The following is a 27,147-nucleotide window of genomic DNA, read 5'->3' as shown; positions in this document are numbered from 1 at the left end:
CTACGCTGGAATATCAAGAGTTCCGATCTGGACGAAAGGAGAAGCTAACTCCTTGATTAAAAGAGCAGAACGGAGAAGCTAACTACTTGATCAAAACAACCGAAAGGAGAAGCTAACTCCTTGATCAAAAGAGCAGAAAGGAGAAGCTAACTCCTTAATAAAAAGAGCAAACTGATTGTCCCTCGGAATCACCCTCGGAGCTAACTTGAGTTGTTTTGCAGATATGCTGTAATCGCGGACGATTACTCTCTTTCAAGAAGGGGAGTGTTTGGAGGTGATAACAACATACAAGTGCCCACCTAGTCAAGGCGCCCGTTGGGTCAGCCGGCCAAAGTTTTGGTGTAGTCACATTATTTTTCTAATGTTTAATACATCAAACCCTGTAAAAGCCTAATGACAATCGTCTATGTCAAGTCTGAGTCAAAGATGTAATTTTTCCAATGATGTATATAAAGGTCCATGAGAAGTTGGCCGCCAGCCACTTTAGAAAGCCCTAGGTATATAATACACTAAGGTTAGTGGGAAAGGGAGATTACTTTTTGAAGATAAGTGACTATTGCGTTACGCACAGAGAGCTACCTCTTTGCTCCAACTTGTAATCATCGCTTCTATGGCTACGGTAATCCAAATTCAGTTTTGTTTCTTGCATTGTGTTCCTCTTACTCTGCTCTTTCATTCAAGTGTAAGCATTCAAGATTCGGTGAAGGTTTCAAACGCATCCGTTTAGGCCTTAAATCGCTGTTTTGAGTGCTTATATGCGTATTTTATGTTGTTTTGACCCTAGGAGAGGCGTTAGGGACCCAAAAACGACCCTTTAGGATCATCCATTTACTGTTTTTGCGTACTGTGGGACGAACGATCGCGATCTTCGTACCTCTCCAGAATGATGTGACAGTGATAAGATATGTTCCTGATAGTCCCCTGTAGCTTCCCTTCAAGTTTCGTGCGATTCCGATATGATTTGCATGGTAAACGGGCGTGATGACTGTAGAGCTGTGTAGAAGGACATAGACAGATTAATTGGCTTTAGTGCGTTTGATTTGCTTGTAGAGTTAGTAGTTGCATCTCTTCGAGTTCACTTCATTAGGATTGACACCCTAGCGAGTTTCCATGCCTGATCCGAATCGCTTCCCCTGTATCGATAATTTTATGTTGATGCTTGAGAGCTATGCTATGGACGTCCGTCGCGGCGACCCGCAAACAGGGAGATGTAACAATTTACTGACGTGTTGAAACCCTAATTCTACTAAAACCCTAACCCTGAAATCAAAAACCCTAATTCTGCCCAGAACCCTAATTATGTTGAAAGCCTAACCCTAAATTCAAAAACCCTAATTCTGCCCAAAACCCTAATTCTGCTAAAACCCTAACCCTAAAATTAGAAACCCTAATTCTGCCCAAAACCCTAATTCTGTTGAAACCCTAACCCTAAAATAAAAAACCCTAATTCTGCTTGAAACCCTAACCCTAAAATCAAAAACCCTAACCCTCACTCTGATTTGCTGACGTGGCGGGCTGACACGTGGCCTGCTGTACAAAAACCAGCGCGATTTATGAAAAGCTGACAGCTTTTGGCATTGCTTTTTCGACCAAGAGCTTTTGAGTTTTGAAGGCTTTTCACTGTAATTGCTTTTTAGGCCAAGGGCCTTTAAATATGAGGTTAGGGCTCATTCTCTGGCATGCTTCCTGGAGAAGGTGCAGAGTCTCGAGTAATGGCTTGTATTGTGTTGATGCAATATAAAGAAATACCGAAAGGGGTGCCAAGGTTTGGGACCAATACCTCTGGGGTGAAATTCCGCCACTCCGTGTCGTCTCTCTATTTCAGTTCAGTTGTTATTTGAAGTGCTTAAAGTTGTTCTGTCTGTTCTTTTCTATTGGCACGTGGTGCTCGCTTTGTGACACTCTCTCTCTCTCTTGCTTTATTAAATAAAGCAAAAGCCTTTCTCTCTCTCCCAACATGCGTAGAAAAAAGCAACATCGAAAAGCTATCAAAAAAAAAATGGCGTTGGTTCTATCCTACTGCCGGAAATCACGCCGCAATTTGCGTGGGTCCATACAGCTTCCACGTGTCAGCTCTGCCACGTCAGCAAATTAGGGTTTCCTGCCAGTTAGGGTTTCCTGTAGCCCTAGACAGCCATGTCAGCAAATTAGGGTTTCATGCAGCCCTGGACAGCCACGTCACAGTTTGTGACATACCCCCCTCTTGAAAGCATTGTAATCGCCCTCGATTACGCCTGCAAAAAAGACAAAGGCCATAAACCGTCTTAGCAGACACTGACTTTTTAGTACCTATGTACTAGGAACACACATCTAGACATGTAACACACATACCAATCGACAGTCACATCACACGACATCACTCGACATCACAGGACATTCAACATTCATTTGGATCTTAGACCATGATTTATCGGCAATGTAGCTAGCAATCGCATCTAGATCCACTCAGGAATCTCATAGATGCCCGATTGACCAACCCCTATTGCCACCATGTCTATTTGAGATCAATTAGACCAAAATGCTGCAACCATTTCGTCTATCAGTTCCTGCACTTAAAAACAAATCAAGAACAAATCAGTTTCATAATCCGGAATTTCATTTCATAAATTCATACAGCAGAATACTATCAGCTCTCAGTATGCCTGAAGCTCAAAGAGACATCGGTGCCGCTAGTACTCTAAAAATCAAGGCATCTGTTGACAAAGGAGCGGAGTAACTCCCCTCTTGTGCATCCCATTGCACCAGATTTGCGGCCAAGCTGAATTTTGGGTTCCATTTGGAATAGACTGTGCTAAACCAAAAGCTTCAAGGTAAAGGTTCACAATCTGAGGAGTATCTGCTAGGTCCTCCTCCTCCATGCACTTCGCATCCAATGCAGGATAGTTCTTGAATTTAACCAAGAACCACCTTCTTACTTTACCCTTATTCTTTCTGTCCTTCTGTGCCAAAATCTGTTCAGGAACAAGGATCGGACATCTGTTCAGGAACAAGGATCCTAGGAATCGGAAATCTGTTCTTGACGGTGATTTTGTTGAGAGCTCTATAATCGATGCACATTCTCCAAGATCCATCTTTCTTCAAAACCAACACTGGAGAGCAATACGGTGAAGTACTAGGCTAGATGTAAGGTGCAGCGGAATGAATGTTTGAACTTTGCTCAAGATGAGTGCTCCGAACCTCTTCTGCCAATTAGTGCTAGTCTAGGTTTGCTTATATACAAACTTATTCAATTTGCCCTACCTACTTTCCAACAAAAGTCACTTAAAAATAATAAGTGAAAAATGTCAAAAATAGGTAAAATAGGCTATATGCACTGAAAAAATTCCCCTGAAGGATTCTGATGGATTCTGATGGGAATGCTTATGATCATGATGTGTGCAACCAAAGGATATGCATCTACACTAAGTGTATGGGCATGCACGGTCTGCGAACAGACTCACAAAAGTGCCAGATCACTTCTAAATCTAGACTAATTGGACTGACTGAACCCTTGTCATAGGGTTGGATGTGTCACGTGACATCCCCTCCTTTTCAAAGTGAGGTACTAGTACCGAACTGTATGGCGTCAAGGGAGATCCCCAATAACATTCGATATCTTGGAAAGGACTCTTCGCCGGCCCACTTTGATGCGTGGGTCATGCGATACTTGAACTTCATAAAGGTCTGCAACGCTTGCTTCTTTGGGCCGCGCCGAAAGCAACACAAAGTCTTATGTGGCTCCTTCGATGCTTCAACTTCGTCGAAAGTCATGCTTCTTTCTTCTCAAGAATCTCCATGGCTGAAAATTCATGAAACCATTTCCAACACAAAACCATGAACATACCTATTCCATGTAAAGTGACTGCAAAAAATCTTGTCTTCCTCAAAGACTGCATGCAATGTAGATGAACAATTAGACGGAGTGTCAAACCGTTCACCGCACACACGCAAACAATGAGATCGAGTCTTTCTCTTATGATCTAAAGCAATCAACTGTGGCAATTCGCAACGGAAATGCCCATGCTTGGTGCTCATACTTTCATGTGCTCTTTCTACAACTGTGTCGTGCCAAGGAAGAGACATGGAATGTGACTTCCTTGAATGGATACTTTTCAGCTTTTCATGAACAATCCGCATACATTCGTGCTCATTCATGAGTGAAACGTGCTCAACGTACAATATGTCATGCCTAGGAAAAGGGATCACATAAAGACACTGACGAAAATACAGGAAACGATCATGAATGAAACACGCAAACAATACGTGCTGACGAATCATTCGAACACATAGTACTTCCTGTAAGGGTTCTTTGGACCTAGGTTCGTCGTGTTTGATCAAATCTGCCTTGGGGGTGATGTGGACCTTGACTCGAAAGCCAAGATCGATTCTTCGTGATTGATCGAATCTGCAACGAGGTTAGCTTTGCTAGAGAAAGTATAAACTAACACATCATCCTTGTGAACAATCACATCATCTTCATGCAAATCATCATGCTCGTGAGAAATCACATCTTGATCATCATGCAAATCATCATGTTTGTGAGAAATCACATCTTGATCAGCATGCAAATCATCATGCTCATCATTATCATCCAAAACATCATGCTTATCATTGTCAGGCAATTCATCATGCAAATCCTGTGTGTCATGCTTTGGAGAAGAAGAGACTGAGAGAGTCTCCTTTTCCCGAATCTCTTGCATTTATGCATGCACTTGAGAAAAGAGTCGCAACAACTCTTGCATGTGTCGCGCTTGCTCATGCTCACGCTCTATGGCTGCCTTTCTTTCTACTTTTCTTTCTGCGTGTCTGCGATCCATTTCTGCCATTCTTTCTACTCTTCTTGCTTCGCGTTCCAACTTCCTGTCCATAAACATCTGCTCCAACTCCTCCATAGAAGTTAGTGCAATCCTTGGCGTAGATGGGGAAGGGGGAGGGTCGGAAAAACCTCTTGGTGGGGAAAATTCTTCTTCGCCTCTCTCATGCTCATCACCTCCAAGCGAAGTATCCATTCCGCTTCTAGTGATGACTATCCACTAAAGTCTTGGGTTCTTGTGGGTTCTTGTGGTCTTGGGTTCTTAAGTTCACGAGGAACTTGGGTTTTTGTGGGTCTTGGTTCTTGAGGGTCTTGAGGGTCTTGAGGTTCTTCTTTCACTTGCAATCCGTGTTAGAGAAGGACCTTCTCTTCACCCGAGTTCTACTCTTTTCTGCAGGCGCACCCCTTAGCAGCCTTGCGCTCACACCAAGGTTGCTTTTTCCCACCTCACGTCGATTGGCCAGCCACTAAGTGCACGGTCCGCTCTCAATGAGTGAAAAGAGGCACAAGGGGAGGCTGGGCAAGCCCTTCTTTCTTGGGATTCCTGTCACTCTTCAAAAACACGATTAGGAATCGACACGCCCAAGCGAACTTAGATTCGTGTGACCTTAACAAGCAAAAAAATCCTGTGTGGTTCTTGTGGTTCTTTCCTTGAGTGATACAGAACATTGCCAAAGCTCTGATACCAATGTAAGGTGTAGCGGAATGAATGTTTGAACTTTGCTCAAGATGAGTGCTCCGAACCTCTTCTGCCAATTAGTGCTAGTCTAGGTTTGCTTATATACAAACTTACTCAATTTTCCCTACCTACTTTCCAACAAAAGTCACTTAAAAATAATAAGTGAAAAATGTCAAAAATAGGTAAAATAGGCTAAATGCACTGGAAAAATTCCCCTGAAGGATTCTGATGGGAATACTTATGATCATGTTGTGTGCAACCAGAGGATATGCATCTACATTAAGTGTCTGGGCATGCACGATCTGCGAACAGACTCACAAAAGTGCCATATCACTTCTAAATCTAGACTGATTGGACTGACTAAACCCTTGTCGTGTTGTAGCTTGTCCACGGACACATAGGGTTGGATGTGTCATGTGACACTAGACAATACCCTTTTCCAAGAGGTCTTTCACTTGGTTCATAAACTTTTCATTCTGTGCTCTACTCACACGGTAAGGTGGCCGGTTCGGTGGTATGCTTCCAGGTATCAGATCAATGGTATGATCTTCAGGACGAGCAGGTGGTAACTCGCCTGGCAGGCCCTCTGAGAAGCAATCGGCATGAGAGTGGAGAAAATCTTGGAGTTCTTTATCAAGTTCAGACATATTTGTCCTATCCTCATCATTCAAATCTTTCAAAAAGATCGAGTAAACAAACAGACTGGATTTCTTTAACTTTGAAATGGTCAAAGCCGATACAATAGGGACAGACTCGCCCTTAAGTTTAATGTCAAGTACAATGGTTCTGCCCTTTTCTGTGGTCAATGTCGCTTTCCTCGCCCGATAGTCGACCACGGCGTTGTTCTTGTGGTACCAGGGAATTCCCAAGTGAACATCACAACCTTCCAGAGGCATTATGTAAAAGTCCTCATGCCCCAAATACCCCTGACAATGCAACCGAAGTTTGCCAATGACAGGTGTGATGGCTACGTCCTTGCCGGGTGCCGTTAGAACTGCCTCCGCAAGTGGTCCCATCCGATAGGGAGTGATCTCGAGCCACGCCGCCAATTCCGGTGAAATGAAGTTGGCCTTGGCTCCTCCATCAAAGAGGATCAGGGCCTCTTGGTCTTTCACTTTGCCCCAAGCTCGGCAAAGTTTTGTACTCTCGTCCAACGTGCTCGGATCGGTACCCACGCAATCTAGAACTAGTCATGTTTTCATCTTGACTTTTCTTCCACGTTCCTCGGCTGCTCTCGAACTCTCAAGCCTTTCGTCGTCCTTGTCATTTTGTTCTTTCTGTGCCTTTTTAGAGCACTTCACGGAGATATGTCATGTTTCCCTGCATCCAAAGCACTTCCCTTCCCTGATGAAGCGAGCTCTCTCCTGAGGAGTAAGCTTGGGTCGTGCATCCTTCTTTTCTGGGTTGCTCTTTCTCTTTCTACTTTCATTTGTTGAAGTCTGTTCGGCTCTTTGTGTCATGATCTCATCGGTGGGGTAGGTCAGACTGCTAGAGTGAATGGCAAAACCCCCGTTTCACATGACTCATCGACTCCTGAATGGAAGCTGAATTCTGTTCCAAGCAATGGTCTCGGATCTCGGTAGGTAGACCCAAGGTAAACCGCTCAAATTGTTCCTTGAACGAGATCTTCTTAAATGAAGAGGCGGGTAGAAAAGAGCTCCAGAATCTATTGCAATAAGCATCCACTGTATCTTTCTTGGTCGTCCAAAGATGGTTCCAAGCAGTTCGTATATCACGTTCATACTCTCGAGTCAACCAAGAAGAAATAAAAAGACTCTTGAATTTCAGTCATTTAACTGGTGCAGTCTTGCTTAATAGAAGCGTGGACCACCAAGTTCGAGCATTCCCCTTAAAGTAAGAGGCAGCTCTCCGAATCCTAGAGTGCTCTGAGTAACGTCCTCCCGCGAAAGCGATGTCAAACTGCTATACAAAAGACAAAGCCTTCAAAGCATCTCTATATTCCTAAAACGTGTCAAATTTAATTAACTATCCACCTTCCTTAAACTCTCGAACTTTCTTGCTTTTATCTTCCAGAAAGTCATATTGGTTCGCTTTATAAAAATTCTTCTTCTTTGCATAAAAGGTCGTCAGAGTCTGAACTGTCTGTAGAAGAGTCCTCAATAGAACTGTCAGTCACGGGGCGAGATTTAGACTTCTTTGCTTTTTTCTTGCCCTTTCCGAAGCGTTGCTTTTTGCTTCGCTTTTTGCCTTTTCGGTCTTCTTCGCTCGAGTCAGATGAGCTAGAAGAATTGTCAGAGGAAGAAGAAGAAGAAGAAGAAGAACTCGGTACTCCTTCAAATCAAACACGCTTCTTCTATTTCTTTGCCTTTTCAAATGTCGACTGACGACCCAAATAGCCTGGGAAGTCAGTGCCTTTCTTCTGCTTTTTGCCGTGTTTTTCAGCTTTGTTTTGCGCATCAAAAAGCTGAGCAATTCGTGCATCAACCACCTCTTCTAATTCCTTCTCTATATACTTCTTGGGAGCAGGAGGTTTCTTGAGAGCGGGTTTTGGGGGGGGGGGGGGGGGGGGGGGGGTGTTGTTTTCTGTCACTGCGCCTGCACTTTTTCCAGAGAGGTCTTGCTCATACATTTTGCCATTTTCGGGTCCTTGGAAAAATTGAACATCATCTTTGTTGCGTCGCCGATCAATCGTTGACGCTCCATCTCTCGACGCTCTGCCTGAGTAGGCCGAGGCGGGCCATACTCCTTGCCGGAATCTTCGTTGTGATCCCTTCCCGCATCTCCAGATGCAGAGGGAGTCGATTGATCTTTACCTCAAGCCATAGGTGCCATGGAAAAAAAAATTGGGATCGGATTTCCCATAGAAGAGAAATCGGCCGTGCTCTGATACCATTGTAACACGCTTGGACACTCCAAGTCAAGAATCTAACGCAACAACACCAATTAACCATTTCAAAACAGTTTACAGTTCACAATTTATTCGACACTGGCCCGGCGGAGTTCCGTGCCTAGAGATATTGGCCCCAAAGACTAGCGCCCCTTTCGGTATTTCTTTTTGTATTAATGTGAGTTCAAAGTACAAGAGTGCGGGCAGGCGCTCACACTCAAACTCTGCGTCCAGATGCTCTGAGTTGTGAGAGGCCTGCTCACATATTTAAAGTTACAAGGGATGCCGAAAGCAGAGCCCCAAAAGCTTAAAAATCAAAAGCCCAAAGGCTGCATGCTTTCCACAAGCTCTCTCTTTAGCCAAATAGAAAAATAAAGCAAGGGTTCTCTCTCTCTCTCTCTCTCTCTCTCTCTCTCTCTCTCTCTCTCTCTCTCTCTCTCTCTCTCTCTCTCTCTCGCTTAATAAAATAAAGCAAAAGGCTTTCTCTCTCTCCCAACATGCGTAGGAAAAAGCAACATCCAGAAGCTGTCAAAAAAAAAACTGCCGCTGGTTCTGTCATGCTGCCGAAAATCACGCCGCAATTTGCGGGGGTCCGTACAGCTACCATGTGTCAGCTCTGCCACGTTGTTAGGAGTTTTTTGAAAGAAGTGATTGCGCATATGTACATACACATGCATGGTGCATCGAATAAAGGATTGCCCATTTTTCAGAGCCAGGTGGTTGCGTGGGGCCCACATGTGTATAGGTAGGACAGCGTGTACATACTACATCGATTTAGGCGAGGATGTCAAGGCCAAGAGGAAAGGAAGGGCTCGTCGCAAGTTTCATGTTTCACATTTTCCACTACGGGATGGGCAATTAAGTTATGACTTGAAGGAGGATCTGACAAGCAAGAAAGCAGATGTTACTCTTGGGCAGCTTATAGAGATGGTACCTAAGCTAAAGCGAGAGTGGCAGAGGATGGTTAACCCAATCGAGAAAGAACCAGAGAGAGGTTCAGTGAAGGTGTTGGCGATGGATGAGCTACCAGACATTTGTTCAATAGTAGATGTGTGGCACAAAAGAAAAAATTTGGGACAAGGTTATGTTGATGGCGAAGCCCAAATATGTGTCATAACACACTCATGCGTTGACAAGATGTGTCTTACAGTGACTGGGGTGTCAGGCTTTCGGATCAGATTGGCAAACCATCAAAAAGTAAAATGTTTGAGTGTTGTTAGAAATGGAGACGTATGATGCAAAGGCGGTGGTTGATTTTCATGTGATGTCAGTGGGGTTGGGAGCCTATCCTATTATACTGGACAGACCGTGGTTACGTGCAGTGGGAGCTGTTCAAGATTGAAGTAGTAGGATTAGCCTCTATGGAAAGAGAGGTGCCAAGAAGCTATATAATATGGACACAAGGAAAGTATTAGAGGAACTTCATGAAGATGAAGATGAATCTAGTGATGAAGACTATTCCACAGTGTCTGACGAGGACAGTGATAGTACTACCAGCAATGATGAGGATATTGATGTTGCATTTCTTTTGATGGACAAAGAAATCCATGAGTCTGGTTTAGTTGCATTTGCAAATGAGATTGAAGATGAAAGTGAAGGGCCAAGGGCTGATGCAAACCAAGGTTGAATTTTCAAAGAAGCATGAATTGATGACACAAACGATCAGTGGAGACCTCTCAGCTATGAAGAAGGAGATATATTTGCACATGCAGGTCTATGCCAAAGTAATTGATCGTTTTCTTGATACAAGGTTGATATATCGCATCTCTACAGGTTTTCCTTGGAAACCAGGTGGAAGCTTGATTAAGCTTTTGATGCAGGGAATGCCAAGTGTTTTTGTGTGGGATCCAGGTGGAATAAGCATCTCTTTTTGCTGCTGCTGATCATGAATGATCTAGCACGCTACGGGATTGGCAAATTATGTTCGGAGTATTTTGAAAGAAGTGATTGCGCATATGTACATACACATACATGGTGCATCGAACAAAGGATTGCCCATTTTCTAGAGCCAGGTGTTTGCGTAGGGCCCACGTGTATACAGGTAGGACATCGTGTACATAGTACATCGATTTTCATTATCACCAGTACTAGTGTGTTTTGTCTATAATAATGAGGAGTTGGTAGCGCATAAAACTTATCCCGGAAGCTATCCGTGGGCCGACGACATGAGGTAAGCAGGTGCGTCAGATGGCATCTAGTGGCGTCAGGAGGTCGAATGGGGTCATTACTTGCACGTGGGTAAGCGAGGACACAACGTGGGTGTTTTCTTGTAATAATTATGCAAAAAGGTCATCATGAGAACTGTATTTGGAGGCCACTTCACGTGATTGCGGGATGCATTATTCAGGTGTGCAGATGGACGTAGAAGGCTAACAAAAATGCACTGCGTGGTTAGTTTTTGGCATGTTCGGGGCCCGTTTGAGGTCAACCAAAAGGCCGTTTGTGCCCAAGGGATGAAGTGAAGTGTGGACACTGAAAAACCTGAGAAAAAGACCAACAAAACGTGGAGAGAAGAGGAGAAACAACCGCAACTCAGTTTTTGTTGTTTTTGGAGCCTGTTTTGGCGATAAACTGCTCATCCGAGGTCGGATTGAGCATTGTGATATTGTAGACTTGGCTTTTTAGCTGCTCCGGACGCAATGGTTTTGTGCATTTTGCCAAATTCCTCGCTTTTTCTTGTTGTTTTGGCTATGTTCAAATTTGTGATTGTATCTTGCATATTTCATTCATATTCTGTGAGCTATTTGCCCCATTGGTGTTGGCCCAAGCTCAATTGTATCTAAACATCAGAGATCTTCCTCTTTTGAGCTGAGTTTTTAGTGTACGTGTGTGTGTGTTGAGTGGGCAAATGGATAGTCTCTCTTCTCTCACTCCATCGGTGTGTTCCATGTCTTGGCCAGGTGGGTTGTGTAAGCCGAGTGGTGCCCCATAGTGTGTGTGTGTGTCTCTTCCCTAGAGTGCGTGTCGGGTCATTATAGAGGCGTTGTGTGTGTTTCCATCCCGCTCACATTCTTTAGAATGTGAGCAGGATCGAAACACACACAACGCCTCTATAATGACCCGACTAAAGAATGTGAGCGGGATGGAAACACACAACGCCTCTATAATGACCCGACACACACTCTTGGGATGATACACCAAAAGAATGTGAGTGGGATGGAAACACACACGCCTCTATAATGACTCGACACACACTCTTGGGATGATACACACACACTATGGGGCACCACTCTGCGTACACAACTCACCTAGCCGAGAGGGAACACACCGATGGAGTGAGAGGAGAGAGACTACCCATTTGCCCACTCAACACAGAGACACACACACACCCCAAAAATTCAGCTCAAAAGAGGAAGATCTCTGATGATAGATACAATTTAGCTTCGGCCAACACCAATGGGGCAAATAGCTCACACGATATGGATGAAATATGCTAGATACAAGCACAAATTCCAGCAGAGACCTCGCTCACAGGAGAAACTTAGACAGCCAAAACAACAGAAAAACAGTGAGGAATTAAGCAAAATGGACAGCGCCATCGCGTCCGGAATGGCCAAAAACCCGAGTCTACAATATCACAATGCTCAAATCCGACCTCGGATGAGCAATTTATAGCCAAAACAGGCTCCAAAAACAGCAAAAACTGAGTTGCGGTTGTTCCTCCTCTTCTCTCCACGTTTTGTTGGTCTTTTTCTCAGGTTTTTCAGTGTCCACACTTCCCTTTATCCCTTGGGCACAAACGACCTTTTAGTTGACCTCAAACGGACCCTGAATAGGCCAAAAACTAGTCACGCAGTGCATTTTTGTTACCCGTCTACGTCCATCCGCACACCTAGCACTCAACTTTTTCCAATAATGCATCCCACAATCACTTGAAGTGGCCTCCAAATACAGTTCTCATGATGACCTTTTTGCATAATTATCACAAGAAAACACGCACGTTGTGTCCTCGCTTACCCACGTGCAAGTAATGACCCCATTCGACCTCTTGACGCCACTAGATGCCATCTGACACACCTGCTTACCTCATGTCGTCGGCCCGCGGATAGCTTTTTCGATAAGTTTTACGCGCTACCAACTCCTCATTATTATAGAGAAAACACACTGGTACTGGTGATCATGAAAATCGATGTACTATGTACACGATGTCCTACCTGTACACATGTGGACCCCACGCAAACACCTGGCTCTGGAAAATGGGCAATCCTTTATTCGATGCACCATGTATGTGTATGTACATATGCGCAATCACTTCTTTCAAAATACTCCAAACATAATTTGCCAATTCCGTAACGTGCTATATCATTCATGATCAGCAGCAGCAAAAAGAGATGCTTATTCCACCTGGATCCCACACAAAAACACTTGGCATTCCCTGCATCAAAAGCTTAATCAAGCTTCCACCTGGTTTCCAAGGAAAACCTGTAAAGATGCGATATATCAACCTTGTATCAAGAAAACCATCAATTACTTTGGCATAGACCTGCATGTGCAAATATATCTCCTTCTTCATAGCTGAGAGGTCTCCACTGATCGTTTGTGTCATCAATTCATGCTTCTTTGAAAATTCAACCTTGGTTTGCATCAGCCCTTGGCCCTTCACTTTCATCTTCAATCTCATTTGCAAATGCAACTAAACCAGACTCATGGATTTCTTTGTCCATCAAAAGAAATGCAACATCAATATCCTCATCATTGCTGGTAGTACTATCACTGTCCTCGTCAGACACTGTGGAATAGTCTTCATCACTAGATTCATCTTCATCTTCATGAAGTTCCTCCAATACTTTCCTTGCGTCCATATTATATAGCTTATTGGTACCTGTCTTTCCATAGAGGCTAATCCTACTTCTTCAATCTTGAACAGCTCCCACTGCACGTAACCACGGTCTGTCCAGTATAATACGATATGCTCCCAACCTCACTGGCATCACATGAAAATCAACCACCGCCTTTGCATCATACGTCTCCACTTCTAACAACACTCAAACATGTTACTTTCTGATGGTTTGCCAATCTGATCCGAAAGCCTGACACCCCAGTCACTGTAAGACACATCTTCTCAACGCATGAGTGTGTTATGACACATATTTGGGCTCCGCCATCAACATAACCTTGTCCCAAATTTTTTCTTTTGTGCCACACATCTACTATTGGACAAATGTCTGGTAGCTCATCCATCGCCAACACCTTCACTGAACCTCTCTCTGGTTCTTTCTCCATTGGGTTAACCATCCTCTTCCACTGTCGCTTTAGCTTAGGCACCATCTCTATAAGCTGCCCAAGAGTAACATCTGCTTTCTTGCTTGTCAGATCCTCCTTCAAGTCATAACTTAATTGCCCATCCCCTAGTGGAAAATGTGAAACATGAAACTTGCGACGAGCCCTTCTTTTCCTCTTGGCCTTGACATCCTCGCCTTCATGGCTCTTTCCCTTTTTCTTACTAGGACCTGGGGCCTTCTTCCTTCCTTATCCTGTGTGGTCCTCTTCCCAATAGGCATCACTAATGTATCCTCCAGCTTTGCTGCGTTCTCCAAGGTGACCACACTCATCACTTTTGTCTTTTCCTTTTCCTCTTGGGTTAATCCACTGGTTCCTGCTTCACCCTTAATTTCAATGCCATAATCATTTGACCTAGTTAACACCTGTCTTGGCAATGGATACATGTCTCCCTCCATCCTTGGTGGCTTATTACATTGCGGACTGATGTGGCCCAACTCTCCACTATTATAACACGTGGGTGTCTGCCTCCAGAACCTACCATGCTTTGTCCAACACCATTACTGGGTTTTTCTTTATCTCCTGGCTGATTTGCAAACCTCCCCCCACCGCGATTATTTCCCACATTACCTAGCATGTTTAGGCTGAGATTCTTCATTAAATCTACCACTTGCCTGATGTCTTGCCTTAGCCCATCATCTTGCATTGCTGTAGTGACCACTGATAGCATAACCTGAGGAGTAACTGAAACCACTGGTTCATGATGAACCCCTGGCATGCGACCTTGCAAAGAATCCATAGGCTGAAACTCAAACCTCCTGGGCAAAGACTCTACTCCTAGCTGGCTCATTCTTCTCAGCTTCCACTCTTTGTTTTTCGCTACATCTAGTGCATCTTCATATGTCCTATGCTTCTTTAGCTCCACTCTCCAACGTATATTCTCCCAAAGACTAGCCAAGAACCTGTCCTTTTTCATCATGTCAGGTGGGGGTACCTGTGGTGCTAAGGCCTTGCACATCCGCTCCCATACCAGTGAAAACTTACGTATGTATGCATCTACTGGGTCACCTTCCCTTTGCACTAAACCCTGTACTTCTTGCCACACTTTGTCAAGATCTTTTGTCTTCACAAACTCCACTTCCAATCCATACCTTAGATTGTCCCAACTTAATCTCACAGGTGGATCCGCCGTACGTAACTCCTATTTAAATGCTTTGGACCAAACTCGTGCATCACTCTTCAAACAGATTTGGAGAAGAAGTAATATCTGTGCAGGATCGTGAATCTGATTGCTAATGCAAACAACCTCCATCTTTTCCAAAAAATCTTCCACATCTTGATCCCTTCTTCCATGAAACTCCGGATAAGAGAGCCATTGCTACCCAAGTTTCAATGCTTTGAGAACCCCTTCTAACACATGTACAAGAATCCAAACTTTTTACTGACTCTATCCCGAGAAACTTCAATGGAGCTCGTCTTTAGATAAGGACAAACACATGCACATCAAATGAGTTTTCATAGTTAATCATCGAAATTACAACAGGCAAAGAGGATTCAAGTATCTCTCTTAATCTTCTTGACCCGAACATAAAGACTGCGTTGCTAGAAAAAATTCTTCCTGGACACATGAAGATTTATCTGGATTCTTTGTGTTAAATGAAAAGGAGTGAATTGAGGTCCGTCGTGATTATCCATTAAAATCCATCCAGGTAGCTCCCAAGAAGGCACACATGACTTATCCTCTAATGTTCCCAGAATTTCAGTAGCATATCAGCATAAATGGCTCAAAAGACCAAAAAACCAATCATCACGACTTGGAAAAATTTTGGCAGAGTTTCCCCATAAGTAGAGCAACAAGAACCCAAAATATAGACTGTATATGTATGCCTAACCTGCCAACAATAGAACCTGAGCATCAAGGACGAATCACTAGTACATAGCCTATAGCGAGGTCACGAATAGGGTGCTCCAGTCACCTGTATCACCGAAAGGATCTCACATTTGAGAATCCCCCAGCTCAATAAAACCTCACGCTATCGACCCTCTCACGAAAGCTTATGCAAATCTCGTATACTCAAGTCTCAGAAATGACTATCTTCCAGCAGAAATGGTTGGGACTGCTTAATAAAACCAAGTATGGCTCCACAAAGGCATACAATGGCAGTATCCACAAGTAACGTACAATACAAGACAATGCGCTCAAACACGCGCCCAATGATGCATACCCACGGCAACTACAAGCTGTCCTACCTGTACAAATGTGGGTCCCACGCAACCACCTGGGTCTGGAAAATAGGCAATCCTTTATTCGATGCACCATGCATGTGTATGTATATAAGCGTAATCACTTCTTTCAAAAAACTCCTAGCAACGTCAGCAAATTAGGGGCCCTGGACAGCCACGTCACAGTTTGTGACAGGGTATGCACAAGAGGAGAGTCGCTCTACTCCTTTGTCAACAGATTGCCTCGATTTTTTATACCAAAGTCACTGATGTCTCTTTTGAGTTTCAGGGATACCGTGAGCTGACAGTATTCTGTTGTATGACTTTATGAACTGGAATTCCCGATAATATGATACTGATTTATTCTTGACCTGTTTAAGTGCAGGAACTGATAGACGAAATGACTGCAACATTTCGGTCTGAAAGATCTCGATAGACATGGTTGCAATAAGGATTAGTCAATCGGGCATCTATGAGGTCTCGAGTGGATCTAGATGCGATCGCTAAATACGTTGCCGATTAATCATGGTCTGGGCTCCGAATGAATTTTGAATGTGATTTGTCATGTGATGTCCTGTGATGTCAAGAGATGTCGTGTGATGTGACTGTCGATTAAAACATGTGCTAGATGTGTGTTCCTAGTGCGTCATTACTAACAGTCAGTGTCTGCTAAGACACTTTATGGCCTTTGTTCTGCAGGCGTAATTGAGGGTGATTACAATGCTTTCAAGAGGGGGATATCTCACAAATTGGTGACGTGGCTGCACAGTACACACACATCCGCCTTGCTGACATGGCAATTGCAACATACCGAAAAAGCTGACGTGACGTGACTATACGGAACCCCGCGTTTTGCGACGCACTTCACGGCAGAATGGGGCAGCTTTTTGCTATGCAAAAGCAGGCTGAAAACTCTATGCTAGTGTTGCTTTATTCTACGCAAGCTAGGAGAGAGAGAAGGTTTAATTTGAATTGCTTTATTTTTAAAAGTTGCTCTATTTGAGAATGCTTTTAATGGACAGCTTTTGGGGCTCCGCTTTTGGCAAACCTTGTAACTCTTTATAAGTGTGGTTTGGGCTCTCACTTCTCGGAGCATCTGGACGCACAGTATGAGAGTGAGACCCAATCACTCCCTTGTACTTTGAGCAGAGATTTTAATACAAAAAGAAATACCGAAAGGGGCGCCAATCTTTGGGGCCAATACCTCTTGGCACGAAACTCCGCCAGGCCAGTGTCGAATCAAACTGTGAATTGTTTTGAAGTGAATTCCTGTGGTGTTGCGGTAGATTCTTGACTTGGAGTGTCCAAGTCTGTTACACTTTCTGATGCCGAAGGAGGAGGTACTGAAAGCAGGAGGCACAGAGCAGCAGAGAGCTAGCGCTAGAGATCGAAGCAGGGAGAGAGAGAGAGAGAGAGAGAGAGAGAGAGAGAGAGAGAGAGAGAGAGAGAGAGCTCACGTTTTTGGAAAAAACTCAATAAGTGAGTTTTGGGTTTTCCCACTTTTATTATAAGTGACTTTGAAAAAATGTGTACAGGTTCACAAAGTATAAAAATGTACAAAAAGTAGTTATTTAGGCCTTTAACCCAACAACCTCCCACTTAAAGGCATAAATGACGCCTTTAAGTTAACCAACTCCCACCAGCTGTATGCATGCTCATGTTGAGCCTTAGCAAGACTCTTGGTGAGAACATCTGCAAGGTTATCCTGTGTGTGGATCTTAGTCAAGGTGACTAGACCATCCTCCAATACCTGACGTATGAAGTGGTCCACACATCTATGTGTTTGGTACGCGCATGAAACATGACATTTCTGGCTAAATAGACAGTACTCTGGCTATCACAACCCAACACGGGTGTATGAGCAGGCACGCCAAGTTCTTTTGCAAGTCTACCCAACCAAATGGCCTCCTTTGAAGCCTCTGTGGCTGAAATATATTCAGCCTCAGTAGTACTCAATGCCACAATTTTTTGCAACCTAGAACACCAAGAGACTGCACCACCAGCAATGGCAAATACATATCCACTGGTAGATTTCCTGGTATCCATGTCACCTGCCATGTCTGCATCACAATATCCCTGCAACTTTAAGTCACTTTTTCCATAATAAATACACTTTGATTGTGTACCTTTCAAATATCTCAGAATGCACTTGACAGCTTGCCAATGCGCTTTGCCAGGATTCGATATGTATCAACTAACAACTCCCACTGCATAAGCAATGTCGGGACGAGTGGCAACCATGGCATACATAAGAGAACCATAAGCTGATGCATAAGGGATTCCCTTCATTGCTTTCAATGCCACCTCATCCTTTGGGCAATCTGCTTTGCTAAGCTTTAGTGTATGGAGGTAAAGGTACCCCAAGAGGCTTAGCATCAGCCATATTAAATCTGTCAAGTACTTTTGCAATGTACCTTCCTTGAGATAAATAATAATTTCAGCTTTCTATCTCTTTTAATACGCATGCCCAAAATATGCTCTGCATCTTCATGACAAATGCTAAATTTAGCTTACATTTTAGAGCAGGAAAGCAACATGTCATCAACAAAGAGAACAAGTATGATAGGACCACCATCTTCATCCCTTTTCGTATACAAACAATGATCTGCATGGCTACATTTAAAGCCTTGAGACAACATAAAAGTATGAAACTTCTTATACCACTGTCGTGATGATTGTCTCAAACCATACGGAGCCCTTTTCAGTTTGGATACAAGTTCCTCATGTGAAGGAACTACAAAACCTTCAGGTTGTTTCATGTATATGTCCTCTTCAATGTCACCATGCAAAAAGTTGTCTTTATATCAATTTGATTCAATTCCAAATCAAGCACCGCAACAAGAGCAAAAAGGACACGTAAAGTCGTAAGCTTTACAACAGGGGAAAAGATTTCTTGAAAATCAATTCCTTCTTTCTGTGCATATCCTTTTGCAACCAATCTTACCTTGTACTTGGGTTTTTCATCCACAATCCACAATCTTAATCTTGTATACCCATTTGTTAGAAAGAGCCTTTCTCCCTTTAGGCAAATAGCACAAGATCCCAAGTATCATTTGCATACACGGATTTCATTTCCTCTTGCATCGCAAGCTCCCACTTACTGCTTGACTCACATGATTTGGCCTCTTTATATGTAAGAGGTTCACCCTTATCTGTCAACATTACATGATCTAAAGAGGGATTAAATCTCTGCGGTTGCCTTCTCAAACGAGTTGGCCTGCATACCCAATGATCTACATTCTCAGGTAACGGTTCTACATCATAAGGCAACTCATTTTCAGCTCTATCATGCTGCTGAAAATCATTTTCAGCCAATCCAGGTAGCTGCCCATCCTCATTAGGAGCATCAATATCATGTCCTACCTCTTCTCGCTCAAGGTTAACCGGCTGATTATCAATTTCAGCTTGCGATAATGCATCATGAGGCTCTTTTTCAACATCAATGGGTGGCAGGAAGGCTGAAATCTGACTGTTTTCTTGTCAGCATCAGATTTTGTAGCATTCTTAAGCAAGTTTGCCTCATTGAACACTACATCTCGGCTGCGTATTACCTCTCTAAATTGTGGTAACCACACTCTATAGCCCATTTCACCTTCTTCCCCATAACCTAAAAAGACTCCTTTAATGGACTTCATATCAAGCTTTGTTCTCAAATCATTGCGTACATGAACAAAAGCTTCGCAGCCAAATACTCTCAAATGATCATAAGAGGCACGTTTGCCAGACCAAACCTCCTCTGGAATGTCATTTTTTAGCGTACTATTAGGAGAGCGATTGTAAATATGAACTCCAGTTTTCAATGCCTCCCCCCAAAACTCTTGGGAAAGATTAGAGGTGGACAACATACAACGCACTCTCTCGCATAAAGTACGATTATACCTCTCAGCCACACCATTAGAAGACGGATTATAAGGGACTGTCAAGTTCCTTTTAATCCCATTTTCATCACAAAAACGCTGAAATTCAGCAGATACATACTCTCCTCCATTATCAAATCTGAGACATTTAAGTTTAGTACTCTTTTGCGTAGTGACAAAAGCATGAAACTTCTTAAAAGCATTAATACTAGTCCTGAAAAAAAATAGCCATTTTTGTGGCTTTTTGAGACTTTCGTTAAAAATTTCTCAACACTATGTTAGTTATCTAAATAGAAAATGGTTTCAGGGAATTATGGCCAACACTCAATATGAGTTGATAAGAAATAGTACAGAGCTAATTGAAGGTCTAAAGGTGTCTTTCCATTGCCATCTTCTACAACTAATTTGTGCGGATTGACAAAATTTTTCTATTTCCTTTTGAAAGTAAATCAAATCATTGTTAAGCAAGCCCAAACTTATTTGAAAAATCCCTCAATAGCTAGGTGATAGATGTACCAAGAGTTTTTAACCCATATACAAAGACTACCAACATTTTTTACTTCTCCAAGTTAAGTGTTGAAGTGCAGTTTTACATAAAATTTACTAATTTTAGAAAAGTAATGTTTGTATTTTTGAGCTTTTCATATAAATTGTGTATTTAGAAACCTTTTTCATATCTTGAATCCATAATTAAGAAGTTTCATGAAATTTTGATGACATATACAAAAGTTATGCTTCATTTACTAGAATCGTAATGTGAGCCATTTTTGTGGCTTCAGCCAGTTTTGTGGCCCATTACAAGTCTAGGCTAAAAGTCTCACTCTTACTTTTCAACAAATGCACCCATCCTTTCGTAGTACAGTCATCAATGAATCTAACAAAATACAATGCACCACCAAAAGACTTAACAGACATAGTACATACATCGGAGTGAATAAGATCAAGAGGATTAGCTTTGCGAGAGACACCAAAGTAGTAAGAAGAATTCTTTTGCTTTCCATAAAGACAATCGTTACAAAAATCCAAATTTTTGCCTTTTACATCAACCCTCTTCAGAGAGGAAAGCACATCAATACCCTTTTGGCTCATATGGCCAAGCCTCTTATGCCACAAAAACCGTGTGAAGCAACTTCAGCAACAGCAAGAAACTTGCCAGACAAAGCTTTGTATCGAAGATAGTACAAAGTTCTTCTTTTAGACCCTTTTGTAACAAGCATAGAGCCCTTGAGCAACTTCTATGAACCCCAGCAAAAATGGTTGTATAACCATGTGCATCCAATTGGCCAACAAATAGTAGACTTTTCTCAATGCCTGGTACAAACCTGACATCATTCAACACAAGCTCTTGACCATTGTTAAGAGCCAAACGCATAGTACCCATTCCCTCAATATTACAAGCAAAATTATCATCAAGGTACACCTTGCCATAATTGCATGAAGCACACGTAGCAAAACACTCCAAAGATGCAGTCACATGAAATGAAGCACCAGAATCCACTATCCAAGACTGGGATAGGCCATCATTAGCACTAAGCAATGCATCAATGACATCTTTCTTCGAAATAAGCATGTCTTCTGCATTAGCTATCACCAAATCTGAGGGACATGAAGCTGCAACCAAAATTTCCTCAACGTCTAACAACTCCTCAATGACCACACTAGAGGATACATTTGCATTCTTAGCATCCCTGGAGGAATCACATGCTGATTTTTCCCCTTTCTTCTCATCTTTCTTCTTCTTATCTTGCGTTTCGTTCTTCATTTCCTGCTCTTTCTTGAAATACATGCAATCAGGTTTCTTGTGACCCTTTCTACCACATTGATAACAAGTGACATCCTTATCCTTTGTCTTGCTCTTACTTCTATTTTGAGTCCTGTTACCCGCATCACGCTTTTGATTTCTACCTCTTGCATTATAGGCAAAACTACCACCTTCCCCACTAGACTTGCGTCTAATCTCTTCATTGAAAATAGACCCTCAAGGAGACAACCAAGGTTTCCCAAGTATCTGGGAATGTCATAAACAAGAAAATAGCTTTCAGCTTATCATCGAATTGTCGAAGCCCACTGTCTTGCAACTGACTCAACACACCTGTAAAAGCACTCAAATGCTCAGAAGCTGACTTCGAGTCATCAAGCTGCATATTCACCAACTTTCGAATCAAATGCACCTGGTTCACAGGCGTGGTGTTTCATAATTGGACTTTAGCTTTTGCCACATTGCATAAGCAGAGTCCAAACACTTGATATCCATCAAAATGTCATCATTGATAGCCATTTTGATGTAAGCTATAGCCTTCTTATTTAACCTGGCCCACTCTTCGTCAGACAAACCTGGTGGCTTATTCTGTTCCAATGCATCTTCACAATCCTTTAAGAAAAAAATACCTTGCATGCGTTCTTGCCAAAGATCGAAGCCTTGACCATCGAATGTCTGATTTCCATCAAACTTATAGTGTCAGATGCGAAAGAGGAAGAAGCCATCTTAATTCAACCACAAGTGTGTATACAAGGGAGATGCAATAGGCTGAAAATTTCAGCAAATAGTAGCAGCAACAAGACTTTGCATACAAAGAGCCACAGTTTCTTTACATGAAACAATCTAAATCTGAAATTTCAGCTGAAATGTGCAATTTCAAGCACCTGTACTCAGCTTTTCACTCAATTTGTCGCTACAAACATCAATACACGTGATCCCACAACTTTGGTATACCTGTGTATTGTTGTTTTGACCTGTAATAACCTGTATCACCTGTTTTGACCTAAAAATAGCCTGTTTTGGGTTGTTTTGACAGTTTTGGTGATCTTTTCGACCCCGGAAGCAAGGGGCTTCGCGATGGAAGCGAAATTGAACGCGGGAGAGAAAATTTAACTCGCTGTCCAGCAGACTGCGCAGGGTTGTTTTGAAACCCTAGGACTCTGATACCAATTGAAAGCGCGAAGCAGAAGGTACCGGTAGGTGCGTGTCGTGATGTAGTGCAACATTGGGACAAGAAGCAGGAGGCACAGAGCAGCAGAGAGCTAGCACTAGAGATCGAAGCACAGAGAGAGAGAGAGAGAGAGAGAGAGAGAGAGAGAGAGAGAGAGAGAACTCACATTTTTGGGGAAAACTCAATAAGTGAGTTTTGGATTTTCCCACTTTTATTATAAGTGACTTTAAAAAAATGTGTCCAGGTTCACATTGACAAAGTATAAAAATATACAAAAAGGGGTTATTTAGGTCTTTAACCCAATAGGTACCACCTAGGGCATCAGAGGGGGTAACATGTAGTTCAAAAATTGTTGAAAACTTTGAAGCATCGGAAGACTCTGCTAAGGATGCCACGAAAGAACGTCGTGAAGCTCGTAGAGCAGAAACTGCAAATATTCTGCTAAATCCATGAATTCTATGACTTGGGTTCTTTATGGCTTATGCCCTGTAAGACAAAGCGATGAAGACGAGAGCGTGTCCGATGCGCGATGAAGGATGCGAGTGGCTAATAAGTCCGGGGTCGGGACCAAAGATACTTCAAGTAAAAATTCTAATAGCTCTGTCTGCTCTTTTGTAGGACCGGTGTGCTTTCAGAAAAGCACATGCTTGATGCTCCGATACCACTGTCACAAGACGGGCACCACATGCCAATAGAAAAGAACAGACTGAACAGACTTTTAGCACTTCAATAACAACTGAACTGAGAGAGATAGAGACGACATGCGACACGGAGTGGCGGAATTCCACCCCAGAGAGTATTGATCCCAAACCTTGGGGCCCCTTTCGGTATTTATTTATATTGCATCAACACAGTACAAGCCGGTACTCCAGTCTCTGCACCTTCTCCGGAAAGCATGCCAGAGAATGAGCCCTAACCTCATATTTAAAGGCCCTTGGCCTGAAAAGCAATTACAATGAAAAGCCTTCAAAACTCAAAAGCTTCTGGTCCAAAAGCAATGCCAAAAAGCTGCTAGCGCGTTTTGCAGAATTCCGTACAACTGCCACGTCAGCAATCAACGCAAAACGCGGAGCGTCCGTATAGCTGCCACATCATCATTTTTATTTTTATTTTTGTTAGGTCCTGCTTTATTTTATTTCCTTTATGTCATTGGGGCCCCATCGGACGGGGTCCCCATAAGTTGGTAGGACTTCTTCTTCTATTACTTGTTCTTCTTAGGGTTTAAGCCCCTCAGCCAGGATCTACAAGTTGGCTCCATTCTTCAGGGCTTTGACATGTCAGCAATTTGTGACAGGACACTTCATGTTGGTATGCACAGATGACATCATGGTTTCAGACACATGCCTTCACGATGGACAGGCTGCCTCCTTTCCATTACTCTCTTCAGGCACTCTCGTACACGGGTGGAGATTACTAGATTCATTCGACCTGATCCAACTGGATACCATGAGGACATGGATAGAGCCGCCACAGGAGTTGGGCACGAAGATGGCTTTCTATAGAAAGCATCTTCTCCACCTCACAGGAGATGGGTTTGTGATTCGACCCAACTACATGGACACACATATGTCTCATGGTTTGCGGTGTGCCATTGGTCAGATACGCACATCCTCACATCAGCTGGAGATTGAGACTAATAGATTCAGAGGGATACCATCAGACAAGAGGATATGCCACTTATGCCAGCTACAGCCAGAGATAGAGCTACATTAAATATGTCATTGCAAAATGTACTATGAGATACGGGGCCGTTTCCACTGCTAATTCAGAGAGGGTTTCGGTCCTTTCTCTAGGGTCATGACTTATGAGGATCAGAGATGTCTTGGGCTATATCTACTTGAGACACTTTACTGGGGAGAGATGGAGAGAGAGAGAGACAGTCCCAGAGACACATTACAGATTTCATTTTCACTAGATATGGGACAGCCAGAGGAGCAACCATCACTGCAAAGCTCGGCGCACACTCATTCGCCCATTATTGGCACTCTCATCGACCAGACCTGGAGCTACTGAGATCTAGACGGCCACAATTGAGGAGAGGGGCTACATAGCATCAACGGAGACTACAGTAGAGGATTCGAACCATACTCCCTCGACATCCAGAGTGGAGATGAGGATGGATTCTAGCAGTAGTATCTCTGTTCTAGTTCTTTTGTACCCAGACCATAGTCACAAGGGACGCATTCCGCGACGGGGAACCGGAAACGGGGGACGGGGCTCAAATGGATTTTTAGTGTAAAAAAGAGGACAGGACGGCAAGTGGGACAGGAAGCATAGGTCATTTTGGCCTTTTGAACACGTTGAACACGTTAATATAATATAGCATTTCATTTCATTTCATCTCTCTCTCTCTCTCTCTCTCTCTCTCTCTCTCTCTCTCTCTCTCTCTCTCTCTCTCTCTCTCTCTCTCTCTCTCTCTCTCTCTCTCTCTCTCTCTCTCTCTCTCTCTCTCTCTCTCTCTCTCTCTCTCCATCATCGCGCAAGATGATGGCTTCTCCACACAACAAAACACCCCCCAGGACATTGAAGGCGACTTTCATGCTCACACACAAACGGCTCACAAGGATGGAAAAAGAGATGAAGCAGTGGAAAGCGTAGATGGAAGGTTGGAGGGAGAAAAAGGCAGGTTTCCTCCAAAAGCAAGCTAGCAAAGAGGAACAATTGAAAGCGGAGGAGGAGGACATGCGGGCTGAAATCGACGCGCTCAAAGGGGAGGTATCGGCCCTTAAAAAAGAGCTGGCTGAAGTTAAGACAAGAGGAACTCCAAGAAGAAGAATTTCAGCCCTCGGTGACCGAAGAGCTCAAAGTCATCAAGGAGCAAGTGCAAGCGATCAAAAAGGATGAGAAGCAACATGAAGCAAAGACGTCTACATGGTGATCACCAAGACACAAAAGAAGATGGATGAAGCGAAGAAGTGGATAGATGTCGCCAAGAAAGAAAAAGGGAAGGAGGCATCAACCCCCACACCCACCATCATCAACATGACACTAGAGGAGGAACAGCAGAGACGCTCGCATGTTGTACATGTGAGAGTTACCGGTCTAAAAGATCGAGATAACGTCGAGGAAGAAGTAAGGGAGTTCATGGGGTTCTTATAGTCATTCTCAAGTGATACCAAGCCATGGTGACATTTCTTTCCTATTCATCTGATATCCAAGTTGACGTGAAAATTTTCTTGAATTTTAACCACGTCGAACGTGCTTCTGTACGGAACAAGAGAGTAGACCTCCATGTCTGTGTAGTTCCTTTCAAGTAAGATGCCACCCTTCGCACCTTGGAGTGTTCTGTGAACCGATCTCAAGAGAAGGCGACGTCAAACTGCTGTACAATTTCAAGGGCTCGATGGGTGTCTTGATAGCCGGCCTTCTTGCACCAAGACTGTTTCCAAACTGCGACCACATGCATCACAATAAAGGTCAAAGGGCTTTTGGAAGTCTGGTAAAGCCAATACTGGTCCGGTTGTCATATTTTTCCTTGAGAGTCTGAAAGGCTGCAATCTCTGACAGTCCCCAAGTAAAAGGAACCCCTTTCTAAATCAACACATGCAAAAAAGAAGCTATCTTTGCAAATTTTCAAATGAACCGCCGATAATAGGAGCAGAAACGCAGAAAAACTTAAAATTTCATGAACATTTTTCAAATCGGGCCAATCACAAATGGTCTCAATTTTGGCCAGGTCCATCTTTACACCTTCCATTGAGATGATGCGTCCCAGAAAGTCTCTCTCGCAAGAAAAAAAAAACTCGCTCTTTTCGCATTTACAACTAGTTTATGTTGCCGCAGTGTCTAGAAAACTTGTAACAGATGGTGTCTGTGCTCTGTCTCGCCCTTGGAGAAGACAATGATGTCGTCAACAAAAGTGCCCCACAAACGATCGGTACTCTTTGAAAATCCTATCCATCGTATGGTTGAATGTTGGAGCATTCATAAGGCCAAATGGCATCACCAAATATTTAGACAACCTCAAAAGTCGTCCTGAAAGCTGTCTTGTAGACATCTCCGGGAGCAAATTCGGATCTGAAGATATCCACTCTTCAGATCAACTCTGCTAAAACAAGAGGACCTCTGAAGTCTGTCGAGAATATCATCGATCCTTGGGATAGGGAATTTGTTCTTGATGGTGATTTTATTGAGAGCTCTATAATCAATGCACATTCTCCAAGATCCATCTTTCTTTAGTACTAGCAACACCAGTGAACAGAAAGGTGAAGTGCTAGGTTGGATGAGACCCTTTTCAAAAAGTTCTTGTACCTCGTTCATTATTTCTTCATTTTGGGCTCGGCTAACTCGGTAAGGTGGCCAGTTCGTTGGTGTACTATCAGGAATCAAATCAATCGTGTGATTTTCGGGACGTAAAAAAGGCAACTCACCTGGTAAGCCCTCAGGGAAAATAGTTAGCCTGAGCTCCCAGAAAATCTTGTCGTATATTTGACCTTGATCATCATTCAGTTCTTTCAAGAAAAGACTGGATTTCATCAAGTGAGACGGACTCGCCTTTCAGATTTACATCAAGTACAATCTCTTTGCCCTTCTCATTCTTCAAGATGGCTTTCCTTGCCCTATAATCGACCACGGCACTGTTCTTGGGGAACCAAGGG

The 27,147-nt window shown here is 43.2% G+C and overlaps 1 protein-coding gene across 2 annotated transcripts in view; it reads right to left on the bottom strand.

Annotated features, from left to right (window-relative positions):
- LOC147460218 (UDP-glycosyltransferase TURAN-like) overlaps positions 1-27,147 on the bottom strand; it is a 98,590-nt gene that overhangs the window by 39,284 nt on the left and 32,159 nt on the right. The window lies entirely within an intron of this gene.

The sequence above is a fragment of the Adiantum capillus-veneris genome, chromosome 4, assembly GCF_014529385.1.
Source record: "Adiantum capillus-veneris isolate H3 chromosome 4, ASM1452938v2, whole genome shotgun sequence".
Taxonomy (NCBI): domain Eukaryota; kingdom Viridiplantae; phylum Streptophyta; class Polypodiopsida; order Polypodiales; family Pteridaceae; genus Adiantum; species Adiantum capillus-veneris.
Note: the sequence above shows the minus strand (reverse complement) of the source record. Positions and strands in the feature narration are given on the sequence as shown.